Below are 13,502 nucleotides of genomic sequence, written 5' to 3'. Positions count from 1 at the left end.
AATGCGAAACTGAACAAAATAATTTTTGCCTGATTTCTTTTGTTCAATCTCAACAATCGACATACGTCATCGGCAACACCCGTTGCTTCATCAGTCAAGGCAGCCATTACAACACAATAAGATCACTAAAGCGATAAATCAGATAAAGTTATGGTTACCTCTGAGGTGAATAGTTGTTCCAACACCACAGAAGTCAGGCACAAAGATGGGAACCTATCTTACTTCAAAATACCTTCTGGAAAGCTGCCATGAGCACTTCAACCTGGATGTTTCCAAAGAGATTTGAAGGTAAGATCATTTTTGGACAACCCATATTATTTATTCTGAACTCCCAAAGTATAGTGGTTAATTAATTCATGTCTGGAGCTATTGGAGGTATTGCATAAATGACCAGAGTGTCACACGATTACAGCACTCGTGAAAAGTAAATAATATCAAAGTGATTGACAGGTCATTTTACTTTGAAGATATATGAAACAGAAATAAAACATTCAAAAACAGCATGTCAGGCCCTGATCCTTATACATTTGTAAACACAAGACATATTAGATTAGATTTTATTGTCATTAAACATGTACAAGTACAATGTAATGTTTGGTATCTAACCAGATGTGCAATTAGTTTAAAGTACAATTACAGGATATACAGATTTTTGCCTGTGATATACAGTATATACTGTATATACATGTGTGGTGCTATGGACAAACTATACAAGAATATACATAATACGGTATACAGGTTATTGGAATATACAGACTAAAATGCAGTGGTTATCAAGTGTGGAAAAATATCAATATACAGGCTAAAGTGCAGTGAATATAAGTGGACATAATATATGGATATATGGATAAAATGAGTGACATGAACATGCTATACAGGAGTACCATGGACATATTTTACAGATGAGAAATGAATACACTATACATATTATACAGATGGATAACAGTTTGTTGTGGTGTGAACATACTATAAAGGTTAATGTGGACATATTTTACAGATGGGAGAGAGATGTGTGGAGGGGTCAGCGGGGGGCAGAGTTCAGTAGGGAAACAGCCCTGGGGAAAAAGCTGTTCCTGAGCCTGCTGGTTCTGGTCCGGAGGTTCCTGAAGTGCCTGCCGGAGGGCAGCAGGACAAACAGTCTGTGGGCAGGGTAGGAGGAGTCTTTGAGGATGCTGCGAACTCGACGTAAACAGCATGGACATCCTCAATGGCTGGTAGTGGAGTCCCTGTGATACGTTGGGCGGTTTTCACCACCCGCTGAAGCATCTTCCGGTCTGCAACAGAGCAATTCCCGTACGAGATAGTGACACAGCTGGTCAGGATGCTCTCAATCGCACAGCTGTAGAAGTTCACCAGTATGGATGGAGACAGGTGGTGTCTCTTCAATGTCCTCAGGAAGAAGAGGCGCTGGTGAGCCTTTTTGACCAGGCTAGAGGTGTTAGTGGACCACAGCGCAACCAGTTCAAATTTGACATTACAAATAGAAAAATAGCAGCGCAGCGCTCCCACACACAACCTAACCCCAGCAATGCAGTACAGGACATCATTCTGGGGGACAGACGGGAGGGACTATGGAAGCACAGGAGGTACAGAAGTAATGAAGCTCGTACCAGGCAAACCTCGCGATAAAAACAAAACAAAATAAGAACAACAATGCATCGATAAAATTCACATAACCTATCACAAAACGCTCAAAAATAGACATTTTACTGTAACTCAGTTACACATACTCCCCTTGGACCCTACAACACTGCTCATCTAATAACATTCCTGGACACCCTACAAAACACAGTCATTCCACCGGATCAGATAGATGGCCCAAAGCAGCTCAGGTACGATGTCATTTGGGACAATGTAGGTTTCCACCAGGCTGCTCTGGTTCATAACTGATTCACTGCCCACCCATGTTTTTTTTAGTTGTTTATCTCCCTCCATACTATCCATTCTCCAATCCAATTGAGGAATTCTTTTCTGCCTGGAGATGGAAGATGTATGAACAACAACCACAAACACGTATACCCCTTCTCCAAGCTATTGAAAATGCATGTGGAGATGTAACAGTCGATTCTTTTCATGGCTGGGTTCGCCATACCAGGCGATATTTCCCCCACTCTATGGCCAGGGAAGATATTGCCTGCTTGTGGATGAGGTGTTGTGGCCAAATCCAAGCAGAAGACAGGATGTAGCATAGTCACTTTTTCTTGTTTTTCTTACTGTAACTGCATTTTTCTATTTTGTATTTGAAACTTTGTGTTGGTTTTGATGTACACTGTCTTCTTCTTTTCCTTCGGCTTTTCCCTGCAGGGGTCGCCACAGTGAATCAATTGCCTCCATCTAACCCTGTCCTTTGCATCCTCTTCTCTCACACCAACTACCTTCATGTCTTCCCTCATTACATCCATAAACCTCCTCTTTGGTCTTCCTCTAGGCCTCCTGCCTGGCAGTTCAAAACTCAGCATTCTTCTACCAATATATTCACTATCTCTCCTCTGGACATGTCCAAACCATCTCAGTCTGGCCTCTCTCACTTTATCTGCAAAAGCTCTAACATGTGCTGTCCCTCTGATGTACTGATTCCTGATCCTATCCTTCCTGGTCACTCCCAGAGAGAACCTCAGCATCTTCATCTCTGTTACCTCCAGCTCTGTCTCCTGTCTTTTCCTCAGTGACACTGTCTCTGGACCAGGGATTCCCAAAGTGTGGTGCAAACATCTGCAAACATCTGCAAACATCATAGTCCATGGAGATTCCTGTCTAACGTCGTCTGTCAGCCTGTCCATCACCATAGCGAACAAGAAGGGGCTCAGAGCTGATCCCTGATGCAGTCCCACCTCCACCTTGAACTCCTCTGTCACACCTACAGCACACCTCACCACTGTCTTACAGTCCTCATACATGTTCTGCACCGCTCTAACATACTTCTCTGCCACTCCAGACTTCCTCATACAATACCACAGTTCCTCTCTGGGCACCCTGTCATAAGCTTTCTCCAGATCTACAAAAACACAATGCAGCTCCCTCTGGCCTTCTCTGTACTTCTCTATCAACATCCTCAAAGCAAATACTGCATCTGTAGAACTCTTTTTTGGCATGAAACCATACTGCTGCTTCACAAATGTTCACTTCTGCCCTTAGTCTAGCTTCCACTACTCTTTCCCATAACTTCATTGTATGACTCATCATCTTTATTCCTCTGTAGTTGCCACAACTCTGCACATCTCCCTTGTTCTGTACACTGTGTACATTGTTTTTGTTGGGAAAAATAAAATATATTTGTTACAGTGTATTTGTCTGTTCTGAGTATAAAAACAATATTCTAAGATAAATTACAGCACTTTTTTCTGTACTGTCTGTAGAAAGTGTAACACTGAACAAAAAAGAAGTGTTTTCCATTCATCACATTGAACATATCAGTGTTCAAATGGTTCTTATAAACGTCTGCTCATTGGATGGTTTGTTTGCCATTTGACAACAAAACACCATTTTGAGAAGAGATAACATTGTTTTGAAAGTAAAGCTTCATTTGGCAAGACAAGTGAGAGGTTTTGATCACTGTGTGTGTGTTTTTGGATTTGAGTGTAGAGTTCTGAGAGTATGAAGCATGCTTTCAGAAAATGTGTATAAGCAATCGAGAAAAACTGTAATAACAACTAGAGTTGTTATTAATTCCACACAGTCCAATAGTAATAAATGGCTGTTAGCTCAATGCTAACATAATATGGACAATCCCATTGACGGGCTAGCGAGTTAGCATTTTTAGCGCGATTCCTTCTCAGAAGGTATTCTAAAGAACGACAGGTCCTCGTCTTCGCGTCTTTTTGTTGCTCTGTCGACGCCCACGTGACCACTGAATGCGGAAGCTGCTGCGGCGCAGATTTTAAGCTTTTTTGACCAAACAGATGAAGCTACACACATAAAAAAAATTTTTTTTTCTATTTTTCATAATGATGAATAACATATATGTCACTTACAATTAACTTTACTGTCCCTTTAACTCTACACAAGTCCAACAGTAACGAATGGCAGTTAGTTCAATGCTAACATAATATGGAAAATCCCATTGACGGGCTAGCGCGTTAGCATCAGTAACTTTCACATACACACAGTAAACCCAAATGGGACACTATAACTAGTGAGTCACTTAAACAATACGTGCACTCACTCACACACTTATGAGCCTTCTCGGTACAGCACGAAGAAAACGAACGGTGAGTGGAAACAACTGACATGACTAGCTGAACTACAGCTAAGAACTACAGACGCATAGGTGTGAGTGTGTGCACCTGTTTGTATGGGTCTGTGTGGCTGCGCCGCGCAAGCTGTTGGGTAGGAAGATGAATGAATGAATGAATGTTGGCTTGATACGTCGCTTGATATATATTTATATAACGATGCTGATATGGATGCATCGTGATGTCTACAATTGCATCACTTCCGCTGTCATGGCGTGCTCCGTAACTTATAAATAAATAAAAATTTTAAAAAATAACAATGCCGCCAAAATATGTTCCTTAACATCAAGATAAATGCATAAATCAAGTTGCATGCATTATAAACTGAAAATACATTACTGTACATGCATTATTGAATGAACAATAATAATATTGTGCATACACAATAATAATTCATTATTGCACAAAAAATATTTTTTTAAATTATTGTGCTGCTCTACGATCCTACCAATCACTGCTTTCAAATAGTTAAAAAAAAAAAAAGTCAGTTGTATCCTTTTTCATGACTATTATTTCTCATTTTCCCCTGAGTTCATTCAACTGAAATAAATATGAATAAATAAAATAAAATACAAACAACTAGGGCACACAGACAAAACAATGCTTCCTTCAAAGAGACACCATGTCTTGTAGAAACAAACATAAAAATTTTACTGAATTTAAAACTTAAAATACGTTACTGCTCTGTGATGCTCACTTGTCTGAGGCTGCCCCTGATATTCGATGGTGTCTCATCTTTCGTACAAATTCATGAATGTTCAGGGTCAGGCTCTGAGCTGAAGAAAACCTCAGGATTGAGTGAAGGTGTTTATCAGTCAGACAGATCCTGTGTGATTTTTGGTTCAGCTTCATCAGAGAACAATTGTTCACACAGGTCTGTGCTACGAAACGAGCAGCTTGGATGCACAGCTGGGGCATTGTGTCGGTGATGAAACGTGCAAACTCAGCAGAAGACACAAAGGTTTACCTTTTACCACTTTGAATATACCCGCTGACTCCCACCTGACTTGAAACCCCCTGCTCTTAGCATCCACTTTCCTTTAAGACACTTTTGAGGAGGGGAATAGCTAAATTCAACCTCCTCTCTAACTGCTGACAAACATCCATCCATCCATTATCATGGATGGATTCAATTTGGGACCGGTCAATTAACCTGAAGTGCATGTTTTTGGAAGTGGGAGGTCGCCGGAGAAACCGGAGAGAATCCACGCAGACACTGTAAATACATGCAAACTCCATCGCACAGCAAGGCGGTTCCGGATTCGTGTCCAGGAACTTTATTTTTTTTTCTAACCGGTTCGGGAACGTCAGTTCATGGGTGGAACGCAAAACCGGAAACATAATTCCATTTCTGTTTGGAACGAACCGATTGGCAAAAAATTCTGGTTCAAAGCCCTGGTTTAAATGAAGTCCATGTTTCGCTCCTTCTGAACAAAAGCAACGATAAAATTTCGAGTTGAAATGTGTAATTCTCCATTTATATAGTAAGGCAAGGCAGGGTGGAAAACAAAGTAATGGCTGCACTTGACTCGCTGATAGATTGTACAGCAGTTCGCTGTCACTTCTTCTACGGCTGAGGAAGAAGAATCCTCGGCCGAATCCCTGGGATCACCAGCGACCCCTACTGTGAGGCTGGGGAACTGTGTCACTTCATGCCTTTTCCACGCGGTTTCAGGGCCGCTCAACTCATGAAAGACATTACACACATGCAGTAGTTGACAAAAAAACATTGCACATTATATGCATTCACTAAATTATGGGAATTTACTTCATAGACCAAACGTCTTTAAACATTTTAATAACAACACATAGAAAAATAGCATTACGGTCTTACTGTATAGCATGCCAGCACAGCTAGTCAAGCCATTGCGCCATCCATGGTGAGGCTCGGCTGGCTGGTGCCTCACTGCTGATATCTCTCCGTATTTCAGTGGTAAATGTGAAAATTCAGTGATTTTGAGTAAAAATAACATATAATTGGTGATGTTGAATGGAAAATAACTTCATAAAACACATCACTGGATAAATATAACCATTTAATTTATTTCTTCCATTTTTCATTTTTTTCTTTCATGATGGCAGGTGAGGCCGTGCCTCACCTGCTCTCCCTGACTGCACGCCATTGCTTCCACTACCGTTGCGTTGTGGGGAATGTAGTTTTGGTGCATGCAAACCACCAGCGGGCCAGCGAGGCGGTTCTAATAGTAATTAAGAATCATCCGGCGGGCCATAAATAATTCGCCACGGGCCAGATCTCACCCGCGGGCCTTAACTTTGACATATGTGCTTTAATGCGTGCATGTGACCATCACCGGTCCTCTGAGAACTAAGGTGTCAGTCTTTATTGGAATTTCCTATTTTGAGCCAGAGAGGGAAGTGCTGCACCTCCGTGAGTTAAGGGGGGAACCAAAAGGAGACTCGGAGAGAAAATATAAGCAAGGTAGTGGATAGACAGGCAGTGCAGGCAGTGGAAGAGGTTTGAGCTGTTTTATTATATCTCACAACTGATACCTTACTACCAGTGTTATAAAACACCAGATTAGTGGAGGTCCTGACAGTATAGAATAGGCCACCAGAGGAAAACAATGCAGAAGGAAGATAGAGGGCATGAGATTGTGATGTCTGAAGTGAGACTCATCACATTTTGACGGGACCCAACGGTTCTCAACAATTGGACTTGACAGAAGTTGGTAAGCCCTGAACCAACATGCACATGTGATGGAAACCAACACCCAGAGAGGCTACCAAAATCCAGCAGGGCCAGGCTAGCAGAGCACCCCCAACCCCCAGGATAGCCAGAAGCCATCACCTTAAGAGCCGAGAACCACGAAGACTCAGAGACCAAGATGAGGCAGCAGCTTCCAACGCCGATGTGCCCAGGGCAGGCGCTCTGGTAAAAATAATCGTCAATAAACTTCTTCAAGTTCTCCACTGTGAGTAATTCTAGGTGCATATTTTTACTCAGAGTTTACTCTTACTATCTGAAAGCTGAAATTCACTAGATAAAGCAACGATTTTGAATACTGTACTGTTATTCTAGCACGGTCCGAGGCGCCCTTGAGCAAGACGCCCCCCCCCCCACATGATGCTCATTGGGTCTCATCACTCCGCCTCCCCCAGTCATGTGTGATTATTAATCATGTGTGATTGATTGCATGCCAGCAGGCCCTTAGTGTGTTTAAAGGGGCCTGTATACAGTGTTTGTGTGTGCTGTGCTACTAACACACACACACACATACTCTGTGTGTATATAAAAAAAAAAAAAAATGTCCCTCTCACCCTTGTGGGGTGGTATCTGTGTGTCATCCTCAGGCTCGGGTCCTCTACCAGAGGCCTGGGAGTCTGAGGGTTCTGCGCAGTATCTTAGCTGTTCCTAGGACTGCGCTCTTCTGGACTGAGGCTTCAGATGTTGTTCCAGGAATCTGCTGGAGCCACTCTTCCAGTTTGGGGGTCACTGCCCCAAGTGCTCCTACTACCACGGGGACCACATTAACCTTAACCTTCCACATCTGTTCCAGCTGTTCTTTCAACCCTTGATATTTCTCCATCTTTTCGTGTTCCTTCTTCCTGATGTTGGCATCAGCTGGAATCGCCACATCTATCACCACTGCTCTCTTCTGCTCTTTGTCCATCACCACAATGTCCGGTTTGTTAGCCAGTAGCTGTTTGTCAGTCTGGAAGCTGAAGTCCCACAGGATCTTAGCCTTGCTGTTCTCAACCACCTTCGGTGGTATGTCCCATTGGGATTTGGGTACTTCTAGTCCATACCGGGTACAGATGTTCCTGTACACTATCACAGCTACTTGGTTGTGCCTTTCCATGTATGCTGAGCTGGCGAGCATCTTACACCCTGCTACCACATGCTGGACTGACTCTGGGGCTTCTTTACATAGCCTGCACCTTGGGTCAGATCTACTATGGTAGATATTGGCCTCTATTGCCCTTGTACTTAGGGCCTGTTCTTGTGCTGCCATGATCAGTGCCTCTGTGCTGTCTGTCAGTCCAGCTTTATTCAGCCATTGGTAGGTCTTCTTGATATCAGCCACTTCCTCTATCTGACGGTGGTACATACATATATATATATATATATATATATATATATATATATATATATATATATATATATATATATGCATATATATATATATATATATATATATATATATATATATATATATATATATATATATATATATATATATATATATGCATGTAAAACAGGAGTGTAAAGATAATTTCCCCATTTGTGTGGACAATAAAGTGTGCTTTAATCTTTAATCATGTTCAATCTCACTTCCACTTCCATGTGAACCCCACTCCTGGCCTGATTAATGCATCTATTCAAACACACTCTGTTGGACAAGAGAGTTGAGCTTCATAACAAAGAAAAAGGTTTTAGAAAAAGAAATGCATTGGAATTTTTTATTTACAGAAAAAGAAAACAAGGGATGAACAGCCTGTACTACCATTATACTGTGACACTATTTGGTAAAACATGTGAGAGCAGCATATAGGGGTGCCCAGGCTCTTGCCATAAGGAGCCAGAATTTATTATTCATGTTTAACCAAGAGGCCTCTAGGCAAGCAGAGCAGAAGTGTGTGGGTGTGTGTGTGTGCGTGGGTGCGTTCGTGCACGCGCGTGTGTGCGCTTGTACGTGTGTGTGTAGCGGTTGGGGTGTCCTGGGTGCAGTAAGTCATCAGCCAACTGTGAGGTCCTCTGTACACCTGCCAGACACCTTACTCTTGACTTGTCAAAGTTACATTCAGCAATTCTTCCTCATTTACCCCACTCTAGCTGAGCTAGCTGTGGGACTGCTTCTTGATGGTAGCGCTGTGGTAGTTTTATGGTGTAACTTCAACCATTACAAACTAATTTTCTTTCATCAGTTCCTTACAATTGTTATATTCGGTCATTCCAATTAAAGCAATGAGTGACACAAGCAATGCATTCGTAAAAACAACAGCATGTCTCATGAATTCTACTGTTGAGGTGCGGATCCTTGGCTTCTCTTGCTGCCTTTAGCATTTGATTTGTGACAAAACAGACCTTACTCTGACTACAGATCTTTCAGAATAATCAATCTGTCTCTGACTTTGGAATGAGTAATGAAAGGAAATAGCCTTGAATTTCACTATGCACCTTGAACAACCCAGCAGAGTTTGTGTTGATAGTCAGTAGACAAGGCTGTACATCAATGTCCCTGAAAGTACCTCAAGAACATTGGAGCAGGAGCTGGGTCATCACATTACCATATATTACATTCTAAAGCTGCAGTAAATATTTTCAAGCCTGATGAGTCACCAATTCAAAGTGTGTTGTCGTGTGAACTGTTGTAGAGGGTTGCACAATAACTGCACAGAAAAATGCATACATCTTTTTATATCTTATACATACATTTCTTAACGAGCAGTGAGAAAATAGCCAGCAGCTGCTATGAGTGATAATGGAAACAAATTCTACCTTGCTTCCCCTTCATGATTGCCCTCTATTCTATCGAGGAATGAATTCCCTTTCGCGCCACATGAAAGCAGCTTTGAGGCTGCTGGGGTCTGCAAGCATCACCCTCCAGCAGCAGTAATTAAATGCAACATAATCAAACAAGTACTGATACGTTTGTTCTGGCTAAGGCTAAAACCGGAAATAAAAATGTAACGAGATGGCTGCCCAGAAATAATCACAAATGACAACCCAGCGTCTTCCAGCAACTTGTTTCAGGATTTATTAGTTGAGCTAATCCATGAGCGCATTTTATTTGTTATTTCTTTAGCTTGACTGCAATAAATTTTCTTTTGCTGATTGGCAATGACACAGCCACTCACATAACTGCTTTTATCCTTCACTACCAAACATAAGAGCTGAATTCTTTCAATATGCACAGCAGGACACAGGTTCAGTCACACAAAAGTAGGCATAAAAGGCAATAAATTACGGTTTAAAGATTGAGCTGTTTGAACAAATGTCCAGTGGGTCATCACACCAATCTACTGATGCCATCTCCTGGACGGATTTGTTAGGACAAGCATGACAGGCTAAGTGAGACAGAATGAGCTTCATTCCTTCATTCATGCAAAAGGAATCAAGTGAGAGGCGGTGAAAATGTAATTCAGGGAGAGGTCAACGGGCAATAATGTCCCTCATAAAACATATGTGTTTCTACTGTGCAGCCTGAGGGTGTGTGCCCAGTGTGCCCATGTTTAATGTTTTTTTATTTTTTTATTTTATATACTGATTTTAATCTCTGCAGGGAAATTAGTGGCTCACTCTAGTTAGTCATTACTCCTGCATATATATGTCTGTGCACAGGTCCTGAACACACAAAGGGCCTGTATGCATGCAGCAGAGATGAGCAGCTCCTTTGTGGTGCGCCCAAATGAGCAACTTGTAAGGGGCAACTTGTTCAGGGGTGCCTCGGCAGTGCTCCGGAGGTGAGCTGACACCTCCCACTGCATTGATCATGTCGGTGATAATACAGAAACACACTCCACCCTGAGACCATGAGAGAGACCCACAAATAAAGTCCCTGTCATACATTTTGATTTAAGAAGTGACAACAATGCTGATTTTCCTTTGTGTATTTTAATCGGTTGCTGCTCAGTTGGGGGCATAAACATTTTCAAATCAGATGTTTAATATCAATATTTGGTACTGTTTGAAAAGAAGTCTCATCCCACTACTCCTGTCCTTCACAAACCCTTTGTTCAGAGAGATTACCTCTTCAGCAACCAATCAATCAGCTTTGTTGGATGAATGGCTCCCATTTTGAAAGCCCCATGCGGGTTATTTTACAACATGCATTTCCTTCAGCGATTGCATGCATTTATACACAAATATAAAAATAAAAGACCTCAAGAACATACAGTACTTCCATTGAGGGAATTTCTGAACCCTTAAGTTAGTAGTGCATGTCACATTGTATTCTCCTGTGATTTGAGTTAAAACCTACCAAAAAACATGTAAAATAATATGATAAATTATGCTGGATCATTGATAAGTTCCTTGACCCATTAGAAGAGTGACTGACATACAGCTCTGGTTTACAAATAATACATGGGTGATCAACTGTAGTTATTAACTGCAAAATGTTGGGGAGAGAAACTTTTAAACTTTAATTTTCTACCTGGAAACTCCCAAATAGTGTTCTGACAATAAATTTCATGCCTCATTCTCTAAATCAATTCAATATTTAGTGATGTGTCTTTCTGTGGAACCTACTGATTGTTCAGCCAAGGTTCAATGATCCTAAAGGTTTACACCTGAGAGATTTAATACCACAACATAAGATCAACTTTCATTGAAGTTTAACCTAAAATATATCCAATAAAAAGGCCTAAATGTTAACCGGCGATGCACTGGCAAAGTGTCTGGGGCGTACCCTGGCTTTCCCCCATAGCCAGCTGGGATAAGCTCCAGCAACACCCATGACCTGCACGACAGAAAAGCTGTTGAAAATGTGATGACAACAATCATCTCATCTTCAAGGAAATGGGTGGATGGATGGATGGTCAATGCACCTTCCTCACCACAGCTGGTACTGCAGTTGGTTGGTTTTATTCCAGAAAGTCAGTTATAATGAGCCTATACAGTATACATTTCAATATGAGCGTGTATGCAAGATGCTAAACTGGACACTATTCAAACCCATTCACATTCTAAAAAAATAGGCTGTTTACTAGCAGCCTTTATACTGAAAATCATTTGGTTTTCCAAGTTATAAGTTAGATGGATGATGCGTCATTGAACTATTCAAAACTATTCTAAGTTAATTAAGGACCTTATGGAAAAGTAATCAAACCGCAACTATTCCTGTTTCTACTGAAGTACAAGTGCTTTGTTCTGAAGGAGAAAGTGGACAAGGGTGTGAGACATGCTCTTGTGACCTAGTGATGGTTGTAAAATAACAACACAGCCCTATCCTAACTGGTTATGCTATAATGTGAGCTAGACTCCATAACTGTAATTACTTTCTATTGCATTTGAGAAGTTGTATTAAGGTTTAGTTTGGTGGGCTGAGGATTGCATCGCTGCTTTTTGCAGATGATGTGGTCCTGTTTGTATCATTGGCCTGTGACCTGCAGCACTCACTGGTCCAGTTTGCAGCCGAGTGTGAAGAGGCGGGCATGAGGTTAACTACCTCCAAATCTGAGGCCATGGTTCTTCTGAGTGGGAAATAAGGTCCTTCTCCAAGTGAGGAAGTTTAAGTATCTCAAGGTCTTGTTCACGAGTGAGGGAATAATGGAACGTGAGATTGGACAGAAGAGTGGGGCAGCAGAAGCGATATTTCAGTCACTTTACCTCAATGTTGCAAAGAAGAGGGAGCTTAGCTGAGAGCCAAACCTCTACCATTCATCTACGGTTCAATCTTAGTTCCTACCCTCACTTATGGCTATGAACGATGGGTCCTAACCGAAAGAACAAGATTGCGGATAAAAGAGGCTGAAATGGGTTTTCTCAGGTAGCTGGTCTCTCCCTTAAAGATAGAGTGAGAAACACCGCTATTCACGAGAGGCTTAGAGTAGAGTCGCTGTTCCTTTGCGTAGAAGGCGCCGAGGCACCCTTGAGCAAGGCGCCGTCCCCACCACAAGCTGCTCATTTGGGGCGCGACCTCCGAGCGCGACCCGTCACTCTTCCTCCCCGGGACTAACTGCATGATTACAGGCCCCTAGTGTGCTGTGTTTCAGGGGCCCTGTTCACAACACTGTGTCTGATGTGCTAAAAACTAACACAAAAGCATGTACTGAGAGTGTAAAGGAATTTCCCCTCTGGGGATCAACAAAGTTTGAATTATTTTTATTATTATTATTATTAGAAAGGAGTCAGCTGAAGCGTTTTAGCCAACTACTGCAGATGCCGCCAGGGCGCCTCCCTAGGGAGGTGTTCCTGGCATGTACAGCTGGGAGGAGACCTCAGGGCAGACCCAGGACCAGGTGGACGGATTATATGTCGACACTGGCTGGAAATGCCTTGATATTTCCACTCAGAGCTGGTTGATGTGGCAATGGAAAGGGAAGTTTGGGGTTCCCTGTTGAAGCTGCTGCCCCAGCGACCCGACTACCAATGAGCGGATAAAGATGGATGGATGGATTTATGTGAGAAGGGAGTAGAAGATCCTTACATCCAAAAATCAAAGCCAAAGAAAACAGAATTTTAAGGGTTTTTATGGAGGAAAAGGCCTGTTTTGTACTCTCTGGCCATCGGATGAGAAGCTGTAATTCAGGAGGACTTAACAGGACTTAACTTGATAAGACTTAACTTGATTGTATTTTTCCTGG

The sequence above is a fragment of the Antennarius striatus genome, chromosome 5 (genome assembly GCF_040054535.1).
Source record: "Antennarius striatus isolate MH-2024 chromosome 5, ASM4005453v1, whole genome shotgun sequence".
In the NCBI taxonomy this organism is placed as follows: domain Eukaryota; kingdom Metazoa; phylum Chordata; class Actinopteri; order Lophiiformes; family Antennariidae; genus Antennarius; species Antennarius striatus.
Note: the sequence above shows the minus strand (reverse complement) of the source record.